Source organism: Pseudophryne corroboree, chromosome 8 (assembly GCF_028390025.1).
Source record: "Pseudophryne corroboree isolate aPseCor3 chromosome 8, aPseCor3.hap2, whole genome shotgun sequence".
Lineage (NCBI taxonomy): Eukaryota > Metazoa > Chordata > Amphibia > Anura > Myobatrachidae > Pseudophryne > Pseudophryne corroboree.
The window spans coordinates 396720338-396736933 of record NC_086451.1 but is presented as its reverse complement, the minus strand read 5'-3'; the positions used below and the strand labels follow the sequence as shown (position 1 = coordinate 396736933).

Here is a 16596-nt window from a genome sequence, read left to right as displayed (position 1 = left end):
GACCACCAGTATATATATAGCAGTACGGTACAGTAGTTCACTGCTCTACCTGTGTCAAGTATATTATGCATCCATACCTGTGCTGCATTTATTTGTGCGCAGAATATAGTAGGAGGACAGTGCAGAATTTTGCTGACCACCAGTATATACATAGCAGTACGGTACAGTAGTCCACTGCTCTACCTCTGTGTCATCAAGTATACTATGCATCCATACCTGTGGTGCATTTTAGTTGTGCGCAGTATATAGTAGGAGGACAGTGCAGAATTTTGCTGACCACCAGTATTTATATAGCAGTACGGTACAGTAGTCCATTGCTCTACCTCTGTGTCGTCAAGAACACTACAAAAGTTCTGTAAAATGACCCAAAAATCAAAATTAAAAGCATCTGATGAGTAGCATAAACTTGACAATATGCTATTTACGACACGGAGTGGCAAGGAATGGCTGAGGCCCTGGCCTATGTTCATGGCTAGTGGTTCAGATTCACATGAGGATGGAAGCACTCATCTTCTCGCTAGAAAACTGCAGTGCCACTCCTAGATGGGCCAGGTGTTTGTGTCAGCCACTTGGGTTGCTTAGCTTAGCCATCCAGCGACCTTGGTGCACCTCTTTTTTTCTTTGCATCATGTGCTGTTTGGGGACTATTTTTTAAATCTGCCATCCTGTCTGACACTGCAGTGCCACTCCTAGATGGGCTAGGTGTTTGTGTCGGCCACTTGGGTCGCTTAGCTTAGCCATCCAGCGACCTTGGTGCACCTCTTTTTTTCTTTGCATCATGTGCTGTTTGGGGACTATTTTTTAAATCTGCCATCCTGTCTGACACTGCAGTGCCACTCCTAGATGGGCCAGGTGTTTGTGTCTGCCACTTGGGTTGCTTAGCTTAGCCATCCAGCGACCTTGGTACACCTCTTTTTTTCTTTGCATCATGTGCTGTTTGGGAACTATTTTTTAAATCTGCCATCCTGTCTGACACTACAGTGCCACTCCTAGATGGGCCAGGTGTTTGTGTCGGCCACTTGGGTCGCTTAGCTTAGCCATTCAGCGACCTTGGTGCAAATTTTAGGACTAAAAATAATATTGTGAGGTGTGAAGTGTTCAGAATAGACTGGAAATGAGTGCAAATTATGGTTATTGAGGTTAATAATACCATGGGATCAAAATGACCCCCAAATTCTATGATTGAAGCTATTTTTGAGGGTTTTTTGTAAAAAAAACACCCGAATCCAAAACACACCCGAATCCGACAAAAAATTTTCAGGGAGGTTTTGCCAAAATGCGTCCGAATCCAAAACACGGCCGCGGAACTGAATCCAAAACCAAAACACAAAACACAAAAAATTTCCGGTGCACATCACTAATAAATATACTTGTTTTTCTTTCCCTTTTCAGGATCCAGAGAAACCACTACAATATCTTTATGGTAAGTATAGTATTTTTTCTCTCTATTCTGGATTTTTTTAATTGTACTTTAGCTCCAATTACATGTTCAACTTCTCACATAATGTTAAACATAAAATGAACCCTTTATAACTTTTCTGTTTTCACTACGAAAGCATTACATTTCCTATTTTACCTATACAAATACATATGCATGCAATATACAAAAAAAATATTATTTACTCTAGTTGAGTGACCCGGGTACTCTCAGTCTTAAATTTGCGCAGTTGGGGCTCACTGAGTGCATCAATATCTACATTGAATTACAATAGTAAATGGTGATAAGTGAATCCTACTTTCTAACTTGAACTTTACACAAATGGATACAGTACTTTACTTAGAATTAAGATATCATTGCTTTGTAACATGTGTGTAGACTAAAAGCTATCTATTTTGATTCCTGGAGAACTACAGTATTCAGTCTTTCACTGTAATGAGTTAATTTTTATAAGTTCAATGTCTTTACAATCCTTGCTTCTTTTTTAGTCCATCAGTAATAATCCTATTCACAATGACTTGTAGTTTTCCATACAATATAGTAGTGCAGACTTTGTCATTTAAAGGCTCCCTATAATCACTGCATAAACTTTGTAGCTGGTATGAGGAAAAGTATGATTTTGTATGCAGAATATTTATTCCAGCTCATCAGTCGATGAAGTTTCGTTACCACGGTGTATATAGATGTATACAATTACTATCTCCATCTCCTTAGTATATAATGTCTTACTTGGATTGGAAAATTAGTTTATTATTTCCTGTAACTTTCCTGTGTATCTATGACCAGAATCTTACTGCTGGATAGAGATATACAGTAATATAGGTGTATGGCACTGTGCAGGATATCAATAACTGGATAACTATATAATAGTACTGCTGCTAAGCAGGTTGTACATATACCATTACTTTTCATGCATAGTACTATGCACTTAGTAATGAGTTATTAGGGTCTCTCACTTTTGGTAGAATAAAGTCTATTGCCATATATTTTTTTCCCTTTGCTGCCTGGGAGCTCTTCTGTAGTCCTGACTTCAAAAATGTTCCCTAAACCTTTAATTCAAGCCCCAAATGCTGTGCCGTTCTGGCATTATAAATCTTAACCCAATTGCCCCTTATGTCTCCATCTGTACTTCGGCTGCTAAATGTCTATCATTATTCCCCTCATATATGTATCTCAGTTCACAGTTTTAAGGGGTTGAATTTAGTGCAATATGGAATGCCTCTGGTTATCACAGTGTAAACCCACGTGCAGCTATATGTCTCCTATATCTTTGGGTGCTTTTCGTGCTTATTATGTGCAGGTGTCAATTATTCACTTACACCTCCTTGATTCGTCAGCGGTGCTGTCAGTTACTCCCCCGACTCTCCTTATTGGCTCTAACTTGCAGGTGCCACCTCTCTTATTGCCTGGAGTCTCAGCACTGGAATGGCCGCCCCCTTTACTGGTGTCTTGTTGTATATGGCGCCGCCTCCTCTCCCGCTACCTCTGCTACTGTGGGTGGGTGGCGCCGGAGCTCTCAGCTGTGTCACCACTTTAATCCTCCTGCTGCCCACATTGATGTTTACAGCTAACCACGGGAGCAGGGGCAACTCAGCGGCGCACTCTCTGGAGTGGAGTGGCAGCCTGAGGATTGAGAACAGGTAGGTTACCTCAGCGGCCACTCCTGCCTCTTCAGCCCCGCTGCTCCGTTCTCCAGTGGCTCAGGCTACCTTGTCTGGCTGCGCTAGCCAAACTCTCCGGCTGCTGCTGTAATGTTTACAGCGTTACAGCTCGTAGCAGCTCCGGAGAAGCCTAGGTGCCAGCACTGTAAGGGGGTTCTGCAGACTGACCACCGCCGGCGGGGAACACCTTTTAGATTAGCTGAAGGCTGCATAAGCCTGAGGCCATATAAGAGCCCAACTTTTGGTGATTGGTTGTTTATGACTAAGCAGTTGCTAGGCAGATCATGTTTCCGGTAGTTTTTTCCTATAGGATCAGAGGGTTGTCTGTCAAGCTTTAAGGGGTTGGTCTCAGGATAGTATATAGGGCAGGGTCATGTGCCTCAGACTTCCTCTTGCCATTTATTGTATGCCCTGGAAGGCTGAGTATATTGCTGCCCTTGGGTACTGTGTTGGTTTGCCTTGTATTTATTTCATTTGCATCCCTGATTTTACCTGCATTTGTAATATTTCTGTGTCCAATTACTCCCTCCCTCCTCACTTATTATCGTGCCCTGCTTACTATTAATTTTCCCTATTCATTAATTAATTTTCCCTAATTTTCCCTATTCATGCCGCGTCCCCGGCGTTCCACCCCCTCTCCCGCCGCCTCGTGGAGGCCACTGGTGCTCTCCGCCCGCGGTCCCACAGTGCAGCCCCCCGGAGTTTGCCCCCGGCGTCTGGCGTGTCGCGGCGGGGTCGGGCCACTGCGGCCCGTGCCCCTGCCGGCGACGATTGTGCGGCCAGCGGGCGCGCTGCCCGTGCTGCCGCGAGGGAGGCCTTGGCCAGGCCGCGGTCGGGGGTGTCCCCGGCGGCCGCTGTGCGCCTGGCGGCACCCTTACCCGGCGTGGCCGGAGCTAACGTGTCTCCCCTTCCCCCCCCCCGCTGGCGGCTGCAGTCAGCGGCGCGGGCGCCCACGTGGGGCCTGGCGGCCGCGAACGGGCTGCGGGCGGTGTGGGGGGAAGGCACCTGCAGGGGGGGTTTATTACTGTAGGTTTTCAGGCGTCTCCTGTGCCCTGTATGCCGAAAGCCAGGGCTGCAATGGACGGGCTCCCCTCTGCGGGGGGGGGGGCATTTTCTTCCAGTTCATATATTGGGGATGGGCCCGTTAGGGCTGGCCCCGGTGTGTTAGGGGGGGATTTTTCAGAATGCCGCGTCGGGTGCCCCGCGGACGGTGTCGGCGCCGGGGTCCCCGGCTGGGGCTCTTTCAGCGGTGGCATTTACGCTGAGTTCCCGGTCACCCGCTAGGTTTCGGCACGCGACGGCGTCCCCGGGCGTTGGGCTCCAGGCATTCCCCCCGGCCCGGTGGGGGCAGTGCAGCTGGTGTTGACGCAGTTGTCCATTGCTGCTGCGTTCCACCTGCCTGGCCCTCCACTGTAATTTTCTGCGCCACACGGTTTTGCCGGGGTACAGTTTTTCCCCGGTGGCCTTCCCTGGCCAGTTGCGCAGGCGTTTCCCGCGTCCTCCGGAGCGCCTTTTCACGGGACTCCCGGTTTCCTCCGCACTGCACATTTTCACCGTATTTTGTCAGTCCGGCCGCAAGTGTCCGGCCCACGTGGTCAGTCGGCGGCCCTCGGGTTGCTATCCCCCCCCGCCTTTGCGGTCTCGTATTTCTGGTCCACCCCCGGCTGGGACGAACCCGTTAGCCCAATTTTGGCAGCCACCCCCCGTTCCTCCTCCATTCCATACTGTTTCGACGGGATTCCCCGGGTCGGCGGGGTGCCTTTCACCTCCCGCCTGGCTTCCTGCCTACACTGTTGGTGGCGCATCGGGGGTCAGGGCTCCTTTCCCCTCCACCATTGCGTCCTCCTCCTTGGGGGGTTTTCCCTCGCCGCTGCCCGCGGGCCCCTCTCCAATGAGCGAATGTGCTTTGCCCCCGCTCCCGCCTGTTCCACCCCTGTTGGTTGATGCACTGTTTTCTACTGCGCCTGTTGTTCCTTCTGTTTCCTTGCTCAGGTGATGGCGAGTCCTGGGAATTCGTCACGGAGGGGCCGGAGGTCGAAGGGGGCTGCGGCCGCTGCACCAAGAGGAGAAGTTCCACCCCAACCGGAGACTAGTGAAGTGGATGACGCTGTTCCGGGGGCCTTCAAGCGCTGGTGAGCATGCTATTACTTCCCATTGTTCTTCTAGCACTTCTTCCACCTCTTCTAGCAGCGCTTCTTCAGGTTCTCCGCGGCGCCCGCGTAAACTACAGTAGCTAGACTTATTGCGCGGCGCGTGGCTAAGGAATCGCGAAAGGCGGCAGCGCCGGCGTCGGCGGGTCCCCCTGACCCCCCCGTTATACGGAGATGGTTCATTGCGCCAATACGGCCGTTACGCGGGGGGTTCGCAAGCGTATGCGGGAAAAAATTAGGAAGGGGAAGTACGTGTACATCTTCACCCATATGGATGAGATGCGGCAGGCTTGACGCAGCTAAGAAACTGGGGGACATTGGGGAGAGTGCTTTCCGTAATTTTCACCAGTGGTTGCGTGGTTTCTTGGTTTCCACGGCTTGCTACACTGAATCGTGGCCCGCAGAGTATCCCAATTTGGTTAAATACCTCTTTCTGGTGCATGACATGTACTTAAAATCCAAGGGTTCTGCTTGGCGAGATTACGACGAGAAATTCCGTCGTAATCAGGATGGTAACCCCATTCTGCCCGCGGGTTTTAAGGATGTCGAGGTGTGGTTGGAGGTCACACAACAGGTCAAGCCCGCTCCGGACGCTGCGTTCAAGAAGCCTGCGGCGGCCGGGGTTTTGGGTTCCCGCTCATCGGGGAAAGGCAAGTGGGGGTGGTGCCCAAGAAGGCCCCGGGTAAGTTCCGCCTGATACAGCACTTGTCGCATCCTCCTGGCATTTCGGTTAATGACTCCATTCCCGAGGCCGTGTGCAGGGTGCGTTATCAGTCTTTTTATGACGCTCTGCGCTTGGTGCGGGACTGTGGTCCGGGGGGCCTGTTGGCTAAATTGGACGTTGAATCGGCTTTTCGGCTCCTTCCCCTGTACCCAGATTCCCTACGGTTCCTGGGTTTCAAATTGGGGGCCGAGTTTTATGTGGAGCGGTGTCTCCCCATGGGCTGTTCGGTCTCCTGCGCCTATTTTGAGAGATTTAGCACTTTTTTGCACTGGTGCATCCAGGCCACCTCTGGGCAACCGGGGATGGCCCACTACCTGGACGATTTTCTCTTCATGGGCCCAGAGGGCAGTTCGGTCTGTGGCAATATTCTGTCGGTTGCAGGGTCCTTGTTTAAAAGTTTGGGGGTTTCCGTCGCGCCGGACAAGTGGGAGGGCCCCTGTAGTTGTCTTAGCTATTTGAGAATTGAAATAGACACAGTGGCGAGTTGCTGTCGCCTCCCTGATGATAAATTGCGTAAGCTTTTGGGTTTAATTCACGACTGTTTGGACAGGCGCAGGGATCGCTTTAAGCAGATACAGTCGTTGCTGGGTTTCTTCAACTTTGCGTGCCGGAGTGGCCCCATGGGTAGGTTTTCTGTCGCAAACTTGAACGGGCCACGGCGGGTACGGTCTGGCAGCATCATACCGTGTACCTCTCCCGTGAGATCAGGGATGATTTGCGAGTTTGGGCTTCTTCTCGGGTGTACTTCAACGGGGAGGTTTTTGCGGCCTCCCCCTTGTTGTTCCAGCGGTTGGCTCCAGTTGCTCACTGATGCCTCGGGCAGTCATGGCTTTGGGGCATTTTTTGCCGGGTCATGGTGCGCTGCTGCTTGGCCGTCCTCTTGGGTGGCACGGGGTTTCGCCAAGAACCTCCTTGCTAAAGTTGTTCCCAATCATAGTTGCCCTGGAATTGTGGGCATGCCAGTCTCGAATCGGGACATCTCGTTATGTTGCGACAATTTGGGAGTGGTGCACGCTATCAATAATCAGTGCTCTTCTTCTCCACAGGCTTTGCGGTTTTTGCGACATCTGGTGCTGGTTTGCTTGCGGTCCAATATTAATTTCGGGGCCCGTCACGTTCCCGGAATCGACAACGGAGTTGCGCAGGCGTTGTCTCGGTTCCAGTTTGATAAATTTCGGGCGTTGGTTCTGGGAACGGCAGCGGAGGGTTTACCGTGCCCGCCTTCTGTCTGGCGGGTCGTCGGGTCGGGTTAGCTGCTCTGGCCAAGTGTGCGTTGGCTCCTTCCACGCTCGGGGTGTACAATGCGGCCTGGCGTGATTGGTCAGCCTTTTTAAGTAGTTACGGTGTGGCGGGGGATGTCACGGCGGACGTTGTGATGGCCTTTGTTTGGGAGCCTTATCGAAGGGGTGGGTCAAAAGCGGGCGTGTCTTCTGCCCTTGCGGGCATTTTTTCCTTTCACTTTCGGCTCCACGGGATGACGGACCCCCGGGTCCTTTGTCCTTTCCAGAGCACTTGAAGGATGGGATAGGATGCGACCGGCGCCCGCGAACTCCCGCAGACCCGTGACTTTGTAGCTTCTAACGGAGTTGCTGCGTGTGCTGCCTCGAAATGCGACCTCGGTGTTCGAGGTGGTCCCCCTTTTTTTTTTTAGTTGTTTTTGGCCCTAGCTTTCTTTGGGGCTTTCAGAGTGAGCGAGTTAGGGGCGTGCAGTAAGGCATCTCGTGAGTCTGGTATGCGTTACAGGAATGTGCGCCTGCAGGATGGCCTGTTGCTCTGTAGGATTGTGCGGTCCAAGACAGATCAACAGGTCGGGGTCGCTGGGTGTCCTTGGAGGACCGGGAGGATGTAGTGCTTGCCCGCTGCGGTGGGCTCGGGAGTATCTCCGGTTGAGGCCTTCGGGTGGCGACCAGGTGCTAGTGCATGTGCACGCTGGCCCGCAGAATAAGTTCCAATTTACTGCAGTGTTTAAGAAATGTTTGGAGGCGCTAGGCTTGCGCGGAGCAGACTTCGGTACCCATTCCTTTCAGTTTGGGGTGGCTACACATGCCGTGGCTACTGGCTCTTCCCCGGCGGCTGTTCAGGTGCTGGGCCATTGTAAGTCTGCCTCCTATAAGTCTTAGGTCTGTTTTGATAAGATGTAGTTGCGCCTGTTGCGCTAACTCAAAAACTTGTTTACTCGTCGGTTTTTGAACACTTACCGTTCAGGAATCGAGGGTGTGAATTGAATTTTTTAATTTTCCTCCGAGGGGGCCTAATTTCAATTGGCTGTTCTCTTAAGGTCCACGGGAGGTTTTTTGAGTTTTCTCCTTCACTTGGGTTATTTTGTTTATTGCATTATCTATGTTTTGTGTTCAAATTTCTGATGTTAGGGTGTTTTTCTTTTTCAGCTGTCGTTGATTTTGGGGAGCATGTGTGGCTGGTTGGCCATTCTTATGTTTTTTGGGCGGCGAGGCATCCCATGGCACTTAGGGCGGCTGATGTTTTCGGAGCTAGGGAGTTGCATTGGGTAGGTGTCAGGGGCTTGCTTTGGGGTGATTTGTTGCTGCTTCTTTTTCCTCGTGAGCGCCGCTGGGGTCGCCACAGTTGTATCGTCCTGCATTTAGGTGGCAAGGATCTGGGCCGAGTTAACGGCATAGATTTAATTTTGTCCATTAAGGCGGATTTGGTGGCGATTCGTTGTCACTGGCCAGGAGTCTGTATTGTGTGGTCGGAGATAGTGCAGCGTTTTCATTGGCGGGGTGCGGTGCGTTTCTAAGCTCTGGAGAATAGCTCGCCAGAAGGTGAATGCAGCGGTATCTCTGTTTGTTAGGGCCATAGGGGGAGTAGCTGTCAGGCATCCTTTACTTGTGCTGCGTAACCGGCAGTTCTACAAGGAGGATGGGGTTCATCTTTCTCCGGACGGAGTGCAGTTTTTCCTGTAGAATGTTTTTGGTCCTTTTCGTTAGGGCTCTTTAGTTTGTTCATAGTTTGTTCTTATTTGTTGGTTCAGATGGCCGTGGCAGTTTTGTAAACCTTTGGTGGCGGGAAGTCGCTACCAACCAGCGGTCAAACGGGCATAAGTGGTCATTGTGGGGCATCCTCTTTAGAAGGACGGCAGGTGTGTCCTTCTCTTGCGGTTGGACATTTAGACGTTCCCCTGCGGGAACCAAACGTTTGCCAGAGAAAAGAGTGGTGAGGCCAGCACAATGCGGGTTATGCAGGAAGGAGGCAGGGTTTGGGTACTCCCCTCCTTGGTTGGTGGATTTCACCCAAGTGACTGGAGCTGGTGTCTGGTAGCGACTTTTCCTTTGCCATCCTCCAATCTAAATTTAACTTTGCAATCTAAATTAATTCCAATTCAATTACAATTATTGTTTAAAGAGTTGGTCAGCGATCAATAAATATCGTCTGACCTTTAACTCCAGCTACCGTGTCAGTGTCTTTATTTCAGTGTGTGTGTCATTTTATTTTAGTGATAAGCTAGCTTAAGAAAGGTTTATGTAATCACAATAAAGTTATGGGCGCCTTAGATTAGCTGAAGGCTGCATAAGCCTGAGGCTTTATAAGAGCCCAACTTTTGGTGATTGGTTGTTTATGACTAAGCAGTTGCTAGGCAGATCATGTTTCCGGTAGTTTTTTCCTATAGGATCAGAGGGTTGTCCGTCAAGCTTTAAGGGGTTGGTCTCAGGATAGTATATAGGGCAGGGTCATATGCCTCAGACTTCCTTTTGCCATTTATTGTATGCCCTCCCTGATTAAATTTGATTTGTTTGTTCTCTTCAGTTGGCTATTGACAGCCAGATTGGCAGGAAGTTGCTACCAACCAGCGGTCAAACGGGCATAAGCGGTCATTGTGGGGCACCCTCTTTAGAAGGACGGCAGGTGTGTCCTTCTCTTGCGGTTGGACATTTAGACGTTCCCCTGCGGGAACCGAACGTTTGCCAGAGAAAAGAGTGGTGAGGCCAGCACAATGCGGGTTATGCAGGAAGGAAGCAGGGTTTGGGTACTCCCCTCCTTGGTTGGTGGATTTCATCCAAGTGACTGGAGCTGGTGTCTGGTAGCGACTTTTCCTTTGCCATCCTCCAATCTAAATTTAACTTTGCAATCTAAATTAATTCCAATTCAATTACAATTATAGTTTAAAGAGTTGGTCAGCGATCAATAAATATCGTCTGACCTTTAACTCCAGCTACCGTGTCCGTGTCTTTATTTCAGTGTGTGTGTCATTTTATTTTAGTGATAAGCTAGCTTAAGAAAGGTTTATGTAATCACAATAAAGTTATGGCCGCCTTATATGTTCCCTGGTACCGGTCTCGCGGGTCCCTCTTTGCACCCGGCTCTCCTGGGCCTATATTTACTAATAATCCGAGTTTGACCGATTTGTGTTTTTTTTTTCTAAGACCCAACACGGGAATTCACTAAGCACAAAGTTCGGCAGTGTTTGGGCTATTCATAATGGTTTTAACGGCAAAGTTCAAAAATACGAATGAATAGACCATCGGTCACACGCGGCTGTTATTTCATACAACACGGGTATTCACTATTCATTCATATTTGGGTGTTAGTCTGTGAGTGCTCAATTGCGGTCGTATTTTTTTTGCGAATCGTTAAAAAAAGCGGCAAAAAAATAGACCTGCTTTTTTCAGGCGTGTTTACATGTGTTGCAACTATCCAATCACTCACACCTGAATAAGGATGCCTATAAAAGGATCTTAGGCCCATTTCAATCCACCTACACTCAGAAATGGCAGCAAGACTGTGGGCCAGTGAAATTTTGTGTGCTGTGGGAATCCTCAGACTCAGACATCAGCCTGTAAGTAACCAGGGCCAACAAACTGAACATGGTCAGCAGGTTGTACAAGTTCCGCGGAGGCTGCGCAGGCCTCGTTTTTTTAGGGGGCGTTTAAACTTGAACGCATTGTCCGATGATACGGTCATTCAGATGTTCCGTCTAAATCGTAACAACATTTTCCATCTGTATGACCTTGTCAAACTGGGCCTAGACCCTGAGACAGCACGCTCTCGCTCTGTCTCAGGCCTGCACAACCTCCTGGCTGTGTTGCACTTTATGGCTACTGCAGGTTTCAGGCTGTGTCTGGGGATGTCATAGGAATCTCACAGCCCTCATTTTCTAGAATATTAACACAGGTGATGTATACCTAACTACCTCCCCTGTTTTTTGTTTTGTTTAAATTTCTCGGTGGCCATTTCTGTCCTAAAATCTCATGTTTAATTTTCTTTCAAATATACACACAGGTGTTGGCTGTTTTGCAGCCCCACATTGATGCCTCAATATGCTTCCCTACCCAGGAGTCTCAGTGGCATGCCGTCAGGGTAGATTTCTATGAGCTGGCTGGCATGCCCAATGTGCTGGGAGCACACACAGTCAGCAGAGACCACCTAGGGGCAGGCAGCACATCTATACTAATCGTCATCTAGAGCACTCCACAAATGTGCAGGTGGTTTGTGATGCAAATAATGAGTGTTGTTGCTGGTTACCCTGGGTGCTGCCATGACTACTTCATCCTCAGTCAGTCATCCCTCTTTGATAAGTTTGAGGACAGACAAATGCCAGATGGATGGCTGCTGGGTATGTAATTTGATATGTGTTGGCCCGTGTCTACTTTGTCCAAATACAGGGGCAGATGTACTAACCTGGAGAAGGCATAAGGAAGTGATAAACCAGTGACATGTGCAAGGAGATAAAGGCACCAGCCAATCAGCTCCAATATGTAAATTATCATTTAGGGACAGATTGCCCGCTGACTTTATTACCTTGCACATATCACTGGTTTATCACTTCCTTATGCCTTCTCCAGGTTAATACATCTGCCCCACAGTGTGTTACTTAAGAATCACGTTACTATATCTGTCTTTTAGGTGATGGAGGATATGGCTGTTTCTCTTGGCTTCTAACTCCATTGTCCTGACCTGATACCCCTGCTGAACACAATTACAATCATGCACATAAGTCTACAAGGAATGTGATAGAAAGATGTTTTGGTGTACTGAAATCTAGGTTTCGGTGTCTGGATAAGTCTGGTGGCCTTTTGTTGTATAGTCCCTTGAAGGTGACTCAAATTGTGTTCTGCTGCTTCTTTCTTCATAACATGTGTTTGCAACAACATCTGCCACATGTTGAGGAGGAGGAGGAGGCGAAAGAAAGCAGCCAGCAAGCAGAGGAATTAGAGACATCTGGTGATACTTGGAGTACAGATGTAGGAAGGCAGGTTAGGCAAGACCTCATAAATCATTATTTTTAAGGTAAGTTTTGTTTGCTTCTTTCATTTGTTGTGTAAGCCTAAATATATGTTGCACCATTTTTCGATTAAAAACCATTACTCAGAATGTGTCTGTCTCCTTGAGACATACAAACATACCCTCACTTTATGCTAAACAAATGTAGCAAGTGTATTGTGTTTATTTTAAAACTCAAAACAACAGATTATGATTTGTATGCATGAAGTCTGGATAAGTGTTAATAAACTTGCATTGTAAATTTAGTACAAGCAAACATAATCCACATAGTAATGTATTTAGTATTTAACTTTATGATTGTGTGTAACGTCCTAATGCACAGGTTCTCAAACTCAGCCCTCAGGACACCACACAGTGCATATTTTGCAGGTAACCCAGTAGAAGCACAGGTGTATGAATTACTCACAGACACATTTTAAAGGTTCACAGGTGGAGCTAATCATGTCACTTGTGATTCTGTGAGGAGACCTGCAAAACATGCACTGTGTGGGGTCCTGAGGCACGAGTTTGCGAACCTGTGTCCTAATTAAACACTCCTCCACATATAATATGTCAGCCTTGAGGAATACATGTGTCCCTATGTGTGATGCTCCATCGTATTGAAGGGACACAAACTTAGTCTCATCCAAAATAATTTATTTTGTAATGTTTGCTGTAGTAAACTTGCTGATTTGTAAGTCAATACACAGTTTGCCACATATATCCATTATTATACACATTATTTGTGATTATTTTAAAAAAATATAAATTTCTTTGTTTCTGCATCATGTGTAAGAAACTGATTACTCATTTTTAACACAAACAAACATGGCCCAACAATAATGACATTCATTTTGGCAGTGAATTATCTAAATTCAATCACAACATATTAGGACCTTTTTAGGCAACTCAATTCTGTTATTCTTGTAATGTTGTATAGAGAAGAAAGGTAAAATAGTTAACAATCACATTGTAATTTGTATTGTTCATGGATGAATCTACATGGCTGCCAATTAGTCTGGCTGCAGGATATAAGAATGATTGGAATCTAGAAAGAGTAATGATTAAAAAAAATCAAGTGGTCTTGTTACTGCATGCTAAAGACATTTTGCATGGCTGCCAATTAGTCTGGCTGCAGGATATAAGAATGATTGGAATCTAGAAAGAGTAATGATTAGAATAAAATCAAGTGGTCTTGTTACTGCATGCTAAATACATTTTGCATGGCTGCCAATTAGTCTGGCTGCAGGATATAAGAATGATTGGAATCTAGAAAGAGTAATGATTAGAAAAAAATCAAGTGGGCTTGTTACTGCATGCTAACATCAATGTGCAGATCAAATAACTTTGTCCTTATTCTAAAAAATTCTAAGATGTGAAAGAATAAATGTTTTTGCCAAAATCCTGGTGTTGTTTGTAACACTTATAATTAATGATGTTCTAAAAATTTCCAAGGTGTTAAGTGTAATAGATATTGTGACAAACCGACACTTACTAAATGTGTTTATTTACTTCTCTATACAGAGATCGGTGTATCTATTTTTTATTGTTTTGTGGTTGGCTGCTTGGACTGGCCTTTGCCTTTACCACTGTCATGTTAGTGTACTCTGGTGGAGCGCCTTGGTGGTGAGGACACTGGCGATAAAATAGGAGTAGTCGTACCAGAACTGTTGCTTGGTTGCTGATGGTGCTGGGATCTGAGTGTTTCATTGAGGTTAGTGAGGGTGGCATTAAGCTCACGTGTTGCAGCATTTTGATTCTCTAAAATTCTTGTGATAGATTAATTGATCATTTAAATGTTTTCTAAGATGTTGATGTAGCTTTGCTGTTATCTGTGCTCTTCCTCCATTATGCGTTGTAAGTTGCCCATGACATGTGTAATGTCTGCACGCATGATTTCCATGGTATTGGCAATTCTGGTGGTTGGTTCATTTTGGCGACTGATATTTCTGCAGATTCTTCTGATGTGAGCTGGTAGGTTTGCTAAAATTTGGGTCTGCCTACGCAGGCAATCTTGATTAGTGGCCTGATGTGTAGCCCAACTGTCCCAAAGCACTTCATCAGGGCCTTGTGCTACTGGTGAAGGGCTGTTTTGTGGTGGTGGAGTGCTTTGCTGTGGTGGTGTACTCACAGGTGCAGGGTGGCTGATTCCTTGGCTTAATGGCTGCATTTGTAACATGATTGTCTCATCCTTGTCACAGTGTTGCTGCTGTTGCGTCTTGATGCTGGTACCAGTACTAGAATCTGGAATTAGAACCATTTTTGCGTAAGTTTGACATATGGTTGAAAATTTAAGCAAAGCAAGAAACATGGAACACATGTATTTAAATGGGGCATTCAGATATCCAGCATAGCAACATCATCACTCTGAACTACAAAACACACATATTCCTGTTTGTTGCAAATGTGTCTAGTTACTTCATTATGAAAACAAGCACATGAGTTGTATGGTAAATCAGACATACTCCACCATAAAAACACACTTAAAATATTATTTTTTGGCCTTATAGTGTTTCAATCTGAAACTTAGTATTGTTTTGGCATGTTGGTGCCTATGCTACGACAAACACAAGTTAAATTGGGGAAAAAAATATTACTATTTTGCAAGATTACACATGTGTTTATTTTGCAGCATCTTTAACACAATCTACTGCTGTATGGCTGAAGTGGACATACATATCTTTACTGGATGTGGACAAGGCCATTTTGGTATGAATCCTTTTTTTTCCGGTAAGTATAGCAGATTTTGTGGAATTTAGCGTTAATTAGTCTCATTAAATGGATTATTATGAGATGATTAATTTAAAACACAATAGTACTGAAAGTACTCTTACAGCGCTAAAAATGAATCTATGCAGACAGGGGGAAAGGATCGATCAACAATTTAATAAAGAATAAAAAATAAAAATAAGTGTAATAATGCCTGAGGTGACAATTAATAAGCAACACTGCACATAGAGAACAGTTAAAAGGCCATGGCTCGTTTAAATAGCCAAATGGAATCAGCAACAGGACAAGAATTTTCTAATATCCAGTGGTTGGTGGACCCTTAATTTTCCTTTAACCATGAAAGATGTGCGTCTCTCCACAAATAGTTACCAATCCTGGTGGTACAAATGCAGACTTCCCTGGCGATATCTCCGCAAATGAAGATCTCAGCACATCAGTTGAAGGGAAATGGGTTAGTCCTCCATTAGCAGTAGGATGGTTGTGGGGGAATGGTTCCAAGCTTCTTTGAAGGTCCACCGTCCAAATGATCCTGGATAATAAATGTCCCAGTGTCCAGCAAGTAGGTCCTTACACATTTCGCTGTCTTTAGGGGGCAGCTAAATTGTTGATTGATCCTTTCCACCTGTCTGCATAGATTAATTTTTAGCGCTGTAAGAGTACTTTCAGTACTATTGTGTTTTGTGTATAGTTTGGAGTGACTGTCCAAGGTTTTACAGCTGTTCAGGAGAACCAGCACTATCAAGCGCGTGGTACACCCACTCTTTTGAGTGAGGAGAGGTTCATTGAGATGATTAATTTATTTAATCATTACAGTTTCTTACTCACAATCAAGATATGGGGAGTGTGGTTGGCGTCTTGGAGGTGTAACCAAAATTTGGAGTGGTGGTACTGAAGAAACTGTAGACAATCTTCGTGGCGGAGTAGACTGCTGTGGTTGTGATTGGACATCAGACCTTGCTTTCTTTGTTGCCACATGTACTTTTGTTTGGTGTGCTACAGGAGTCCTCCTTCTGCTGGTCAAAAATTCATGGGATGGACCTGGAATTTAAAGTGTACTTTTGGTATGGCCATTCCTTTACAAACATAACCTATACTACAATGGACACTTTACCTGCTTACGCAGCGTCGTCATCATCATCAGATGTGATGGGAATGACTGTAGGCCGACCAGTACTGGTTTTTTTCAACACTGTAAATAATGAAACAAATAAAAGAACTAATTTATTCATGCTATTGTTGATACATCCACCCATTATGTTTACCAACATTAAATCTTTCTCAAATGGATGCTTATTTATGTGTGCATAATTTCTGTACAAAAGCATAAATGTTTAAAAAAAAACACACATTGGCCAATAGCTATATGCACTATGAAAGTGCAACACAGGAAATAATGTACAGGACACAGACATAGGACACAGGGGCAGATTTAATAATCCTGGTGAAATGATAAAGTGGTTGTTAATAAAGCACCAGTCAATCAGCTCCTAAGTGACATTTTGCAATCCCAGCATGTAACATGAAAGTTATGAGCTGATTGTTTGGTAATTTATCAACTTCAACTTTATCACTTCACCAGGCTTAAGAAATCTGCTCCACAATTTCTAATACATACACTAACTACCCAAAACACACACATCTTCATTGAAAAATGTTATGTCATTAATGAAAGATGCA

General features: G+C 46.1%; 1 long non-coding RNA gene across 1 annotated transcript; it reads right to left on the bottom strand.

Annotated features, from left to right (window-relative positions):
• Nucleotides 1-12943: 12943 nt before the first annotated feature.
• On the bottom strand, nt 12944-16107 carry LOC134947852 (uncharacterized). The gene is made up of 3 exons (XR_010182820.1): nt 16031-16107; nt 15745-15957; nt 12944-14433 (listed from the first exon to the last, which is right to left on the bottom strand). It is a non-coding gene; the product is annotated as an uncharacterized LOC134947852 (long non-coding RNA).
• Between the last annotated feature and the right edge of the window lie 489 nt (nt 16108-16596).